The sequence below is a fragment of the Anthonomus grandis genome, chromosome 5 (genome assembly GCF_022605725.1).
Source record: "Anthonomus grandis grandis chromosome 5, icAntGran1.3, whole genome shotgun sequence".
Lineage (NCBI taxonomy): Eukaryota > Metazoa > Arthropoda > Insecta > Coleoptera > Curculionidae > Anthonomus > Anthonomus grandis.
In genome coordinates, this window is record NC_065550.1 from 15,726,359 (window position 1) to 15,732,720 (window position 6,362).

A 6,362-nucleotide genomic window follows, 5' to 3' on the forward strand; every position below is an offset into this window, starting at 1 on the left:
TGTGCTTTCCTGTTACTGGATTGCTTAGTCTATCTACAGGAGAGCCTTGTACTTAAATAAATAAATAAATTAATTAATTAATCCCATATTAATTTTTGGTTATGCATATGTCTACTATTTTCTCTGCAATTTTGGCAAGAAGAATGTCAAATAAATTGTTGGAACAATATTCACAATAACAAAAGAGTTTTATCGAGAGGTAAAACTTTAGTAGTAAATAGCAATATTATTACTTGCAAAATAGATGAATGAACCAAGATGTTGACAATTAACTTTTAACCCATTCTTCCCAAGTAAGATTAGAGAAACCTCTAAATTCTAAGAAAAATTTATAACTTTAATTGGATACCGCACTTTATTAAAATTAATAGCGCTGTACATAGGTGGCGACAACCTCAGTTCTCTTATTAGCAATATTCTATTGTTCGATTCAAATCAGCAAATATTAAATGTTAAAATTTTATTAGAAATCGTAAAAACTTACGAAACATAGATTTTACTTTGTATACTTTACTACACTATTGTAACCTAATACAAACAAGCAATTTTGATAAGACTGCATATGCACTTACTAAAAATGTTTTATAGCTTTAAAAATCAAAATCTAATAGTATAATACCATCGTTTTAAAACAGAAAAATACTTCGCTTAGCTCTATTTCAATTCGACTTTAGCATTTCTTTCTGTATTAATACGTGACAAATATAAAAATACGATTAAAGTTCTATTACTTAGGAAATCAAACCGAAATTTAATATGGAAAACATATGTGGAGAAAAAAATTGTTTGTTGATTCTCGATCATACTCAAATGAAATTTTTACATAAAATTTCAAATATCTCAAAAACCATTTGACTTGAGATTGCGGTATACCTTAATGCAGTTTCCGAAGGACCATTCTGTATCTGTAAATAAAAAATAAGTACAAGTAGTAACTTCATTTATTTCAAATAAAAGCAATTTTTTTAAATTCTAAAATTCTTTATGGAATATAAAATAATTATCTTCTACTCTGATTTATTAGTTACCAAATATTTTTTTTTAAGTTGAAAAACTATAAATTTATGTAGCCAACACTTTGAAATTTGAAGATCACGAAGCTACAACCCATTAGAAAGACCTAAAAATTAAGAAATGATAATAGTTTAAGATGAACTATATACGGTGTTTCAACTAGAATTATCCACCTCAAAAATCACCCTTAAAATATTTCTTAAGATAGTCGATTTTTCTTTGAGTAAAAACATATTTTATGCCATATTTTTTGCGTTTTTAATGAAACCGAATATATTTCTTGCAAATATTTTATTTTATACAAAAAATTCAGATACTTTTATCTGTTTTCAATAAAATACAATTTTAGTTTTAACATGGAATATTTAATTAGGTGTTAATATAAAAAATATATATTACAATGAAGTAAAAATATTTAGAATACGTATTCAGCTTTAATATACAGGATGGCCTCGGATTACTATTAACAAAGATACCAAGAGTGGCCTGGCTTATTAATAATTAAGATATAATAGGTAGGGTAAATTAGCAAACTAGTACGATTTTTTCTGCTGATTAAAATGGTGAAAATAAAAAAAGGAGATTTTATTTTACTTTTGTAAAATGAAATCACCTATATGTTTATACATAAATCAAACGTAAATAATTTTCTTAATAAAAAAGTGTATTGACACTAATAGCGTAAACCTAAAAATAGCAAGGTTGTAGTGATATTAATAATTCGGCCAAATTTAGGGAAGGTGGCTTTAAAATTTTTGAGAGCAAAACAAATAAATCATTGTTTGAATAACAAAAAGTCAGTAGTCAGAGAGATTTAATAAAACAAATAAATACTGACCGTCAAACTTTAGTAAGGTTTAGTAATTTTTGTAAAATCTAAATATTAATTTATATTTCATAAAAATTACAAATACGTTTTCCGCATATTGTAAAATATGATATGTTAAAATGTTACTTTGTATGCCGCAAACATAGTGACAGAGCGCAAGAGGTATACTGCCAGAGATTCCAAACTCGTAACTTGCTAACTCGAAGATAGTTTTTAATTCTTTATAGAAATTTCGATATAACGAAAACGTGTTTAAAAGCACTAGAGAATGTTTAAATTTCTATTTTGGCATATTTTGAAGCTCATATGAAAAACTGAACTAGAGATTTAGCAAGAGCTTACGGTGTGATCTTAGTAACAGTATAGCGGGTGTTAAATTTGTGCCATATAAGTATCGATAACGAAAGATTATGGCTTTTTGCAACTGGTTACGTAATGGATATGAAGCAAATGATATTTTATACTATACAATTTGGAGCGACAAAGTAATTTTTTTTGAAAAAAGGTTCGTTTACCCGTGAAAATATACACTATTGGTGCCAAGAAAATGTTTTCCTTACTGCTTCCAGCAACCCTTAAAATCAATTTAGTATAAACGTTTGCTGCTTAATATGAAGCAAATAATAGGCTCTGTGTTTTATGATAGCACCTTGACTGGAAGGAGATACGACGACCTTATAATATCTGAAACGCTAGTTAAAAAAATTGATTGAAAGTTGGTTAAAGATTATTCAGGAGCTGTTAACTTGGAGAGATAGCACCAAATCTATTACCAACAAGATGGATTATTATGGAGGAATTTCATGCAAGTATCTTATTTTGACGGTTTTTTAATGCTTGATCAGTTATATTTAAAATAATTATTATTAACGTGCGATTAAAGTTGTCTGTATTTAGATATTGATCTAAACAATGTTGTTTTTTTAACAACAAATATGCAGATATTAATTTTTGCTACAAATTTTGTGATGGAAATGCGGAAGCAGTAGTTCGTGAATATTGTAAACGCTACCCTAATAGAAGAATTCTAGATGCTCGCGTTTTTATTAGAATTTTTTGAACTTTGGCCTGCTATTACCACGCATGAATAAAATAAAAACCATAGAAATAATAATGTAAATAACCGTATACTTCGTACTTTTGATAATAATCCAAATATTAACTCTCGCAAAGCAGCTCAGCATCTTCAGATATCTAAGTCTAAAATACTCCTATAACACTATATGATGACTACAGACATGCATATCACCTACAGCCGGTTTAGGATTTGCATTCCGGTGGTGCGGAAAAAAGAAAAATATTTTACCAGTCAAACTTTTTAAATAAGATACTTTGTACGGATAAGTTCTTTTTTACGAAATGTGGGATAACAAATTACCATAATATTCATATTTGAGCATATCAAAATCTCAGAAAAATTCAGCCAAGATTATTTCAAAATTAATTTTCGGTAAACGTATGGTTGGACCAGTGGCGAAGCGTGAACTTTTTTTTCGGGTAGACAAATAATAAAAATCGTTAATTAGAAAAAAATGTGTATTCAATATTATTCATTTTAATGAAATAGAGAATGAAAGCGCATGAAATATTAACTCAAAGAGAAAAATTATGTAGTGATATAAAAAAGAAAAAATAATTACTACTAGCATAAAAAGATAGATAAATAAAAATAAATACTACTTACAAAAAAACACAACATAGGTATAACTATAACTTATAAATCCATAATATCCATTATTTTAAAATTAATTAAAGACAAATAAAAACACAACTAAAATACAATTGCCAATATCGAGCAGTCGTTCATAAATAACCACTAAAAAAACCTGTAAGATGTATTGCGGTCGACCAGATCAAGCGTGTTAATAAACAATAACCCTCAACAGCATAATAATATAGCTGGTCGACTTCGATAGACAAAAGCTCGAATGTCTTTCCCGCGAGTAAATTTTGCATACGTAATAGGCTGAATGCTGATGCGGCCGGACCTTTGCCACCTGCTTGATGCGTATATGGTTCGATTAATTGTTTTAAATTTCGGAAGACAAATATCAATGTGTCTTTCTGGGGCTCGTATACAATAATTGGGTGTCCACCTTAGATATTATCGATATATAGATATTATAGCCGTTTAGATACTATATAATAATAGTAAGGAGCGACTACGTTCTGTGTTAATTTCTTTTTAATTGCAATTCAACAATTACATGAAATAATTACGTAATAAATTAATGACAAATAACTGGATAATTTTGGGTAGACAGTGTCTACCTTGTCTACTCGTACGCTTCGCCACTGGGTTGGACATTATTAATCGTAATGTTTGTGGTCCACATTTCTTGTATTGGCCTGGGAAGCAATTATTTAAATAATGGACTTGTTAAAGGCATTGGACTAGTGGCGTAGCAACCCAGGGCACTGGATTTTAATCGGCTAGATTATTACATATGGGGTACTATTAAAGATAAAGTTTCGCAACTCCTGTATTTACAAGGGAATATTTTATTTAGCATACTTACAATGTGAAGAATCATTAGTTTTTGGTTTATTGACATTTGCTATTATGCAAAACTGGCGGCATCAGATTCAAGCTTTAAGTCATAAATTAAGTCTAATAGACTCAAATAATAAAGCCGACAATGCTGCCGTTGTCCCTGTGTTTGGCGGGGTCCAGACACCGCCGTCGTCGTGCTCAGCCATTATTTTGTGCTTAGTATGACTTTTGGATTTCTATGCAATTATTTTGTTATAGTTTTTTAGTTTTAATATAACTTTTGAGCTTCACTGTCATTACATGTTAATTTAATATAATTAGCCAGTCAAGTATACCTATTGGTATTTTTATTAATTATTATACAGTCCATTCTATCGATTAACCCCCCACAATGATATGCACCAAGATCCTCATGAAGTGTCGCAAAGCCGCAATACATGCTAGAATTAGAAGATGTCAGAAATATATTGAAGTAGGTGCACATTTTGAGCATTTTTTGTAATTTTACGTCTAATTTTCTTTCATTATTACATTTATTGTTGTTGAAAGTCTAGTGACTCTTGACTAGTCTAGTGGATTTATTATATTTTTTATTTTCGCTTTTGTTTAATTTTTTTGTGGCAAACGACAAGTTAAACAAAAAGATTGAAACCTATATTTTTATTGTAAGTTTTATGAAAATTCTAGAAATAATTTTTGAGAAAAACTAGTGGCGCACCATTTTTTTTCGTTAAAATTGTGCGAAGATGTGTCTGTACGCAGGTTACTGGTTGAAGTAAAATAATAATTTTTTCCTAAAAAGATGTATTTACGATACCTATCTAAATGTACCAAATTTCAATTAAATATTTAAAATTTTATGAAAATACATATAATCAAATTTGAATATTTTAGTTACAGCTTTAACACTCTGTATCTTTATAACGAAGCATTGTTCGTCTATTATATCTATAACATTACAAACTGATATTATTTCGAAACTGGACCACCCTGTATATAACCAGGACGGTTAAACACTTTTAATGTATTCCACTTTTATTTTTAAAAGGAAAAAATATGCTTATTGAATATTTAATCGCCGCTGGTATTTGAGATGGATAGTTTAAGTCGAAGCACCAACATCCTATACTAAACTTAAAAATATTTTACTCAATTAAACAGAAAATTTATAGCAGCTTTAAAAATAGTATACTTACTAATTAACTACCAGCAATATTCTCACATCTAACTCCTATATACGGAGTTGGACATTTACAGTAGTAATTTGGAAAAATATCTATTAGGTCCGCAAAGCACTTGCCCCCATTCAAACAAAAATGTTTTTTAAATGCTGGAGGGCATCCGCCTCCTTTTATGACAGGCCCTGAAAGTTAAAAAACTGCATTTTAAAATTATAATTTAGTAGATATCTGATTTTTGTGTTAAGCTGTAGCTCAATTAAAATTTAAAATGTATATATTAGATTTAATTAATAGCAAAGAGCCTTTCTACCTACATCTACTGGGACTTACATTTGGGTGGCAAAGTTGCACAAAAAGTGGCTAAAAAACATAAACAGAAAACTATGTTGACTATTAATTTCATAATTTAAAACAAGATATAATTTTAACTTCAAACAGGCAACTAAAATATAACTGCACATATATAATACATTCGTTGTATCTTAACTGAATACGTGTTAAGAAAAATTATTAAAAAAAATTGAATAGTTCGTTTTTACTGTTATCAAGATCATAAAACTATAATATAATTTTTTTCATTGTTTTAAAATTTTTGCTATAAAATATCTAAAATCTTTTAATAATAATGTATTGTCTTGGCAGGATGTTTCGAAATATTTAATTTGTATGTATTTTTTTATTATCGATACTATTATTTATTAGTTCTTATTTTTAGCATTAATATTAAATTGAAGCAATATTTATTAATTTCTCTTATTATAGTCTTTAAAAAAAATCTATTATATTAGTTTATATTTGGAATAATACAAAGTAAAATGATTAAATTTTTTATTTACTATGTGCT

The 6,362-nt window shown here is 28.3% G+C and overlaps 1 long non-coding RNA gene across 3 annotated transcripts; it reads right to left on the reverse strand.

Moving 5' to 3' along the window:
• Nucleotides 1–886: 886 nt before the first annotated feature.
• LOC126736868 (uncharacterized) lies at nucleotides 887–6,028 on the reverse strand. Of its 3 annotated transcripts, none has more exons than XR_007660805.1 (3): nucleotides 5,849–6,028; nucleotides 5,545–5,700; nucleotides 887–905 (listed from the first exon to the last, which is right to left on the reverse strand). It is a non-coding gene; the product is annotated as an uncharacterized LOC126736868 (long non-coding RNA). The 3 variants fall into 3 exon arrangements; XR_007660804.1 differs by lacking the exon at nucleotides 887–905 and adding an exon at nucleotides 1,053–1,120 and having other exon boundaries at nucleotides 5,534–5,700; XR_007660803.1 differs by lacking the exon at nucleotides 887–905 and adding an exon at nucleotides 1,053–1,120 and having other exon boundaries at nucleotides 5,849–6,027.
• Nucleotides 6,029–6,362: the final 334 nt, after the last annotated feature.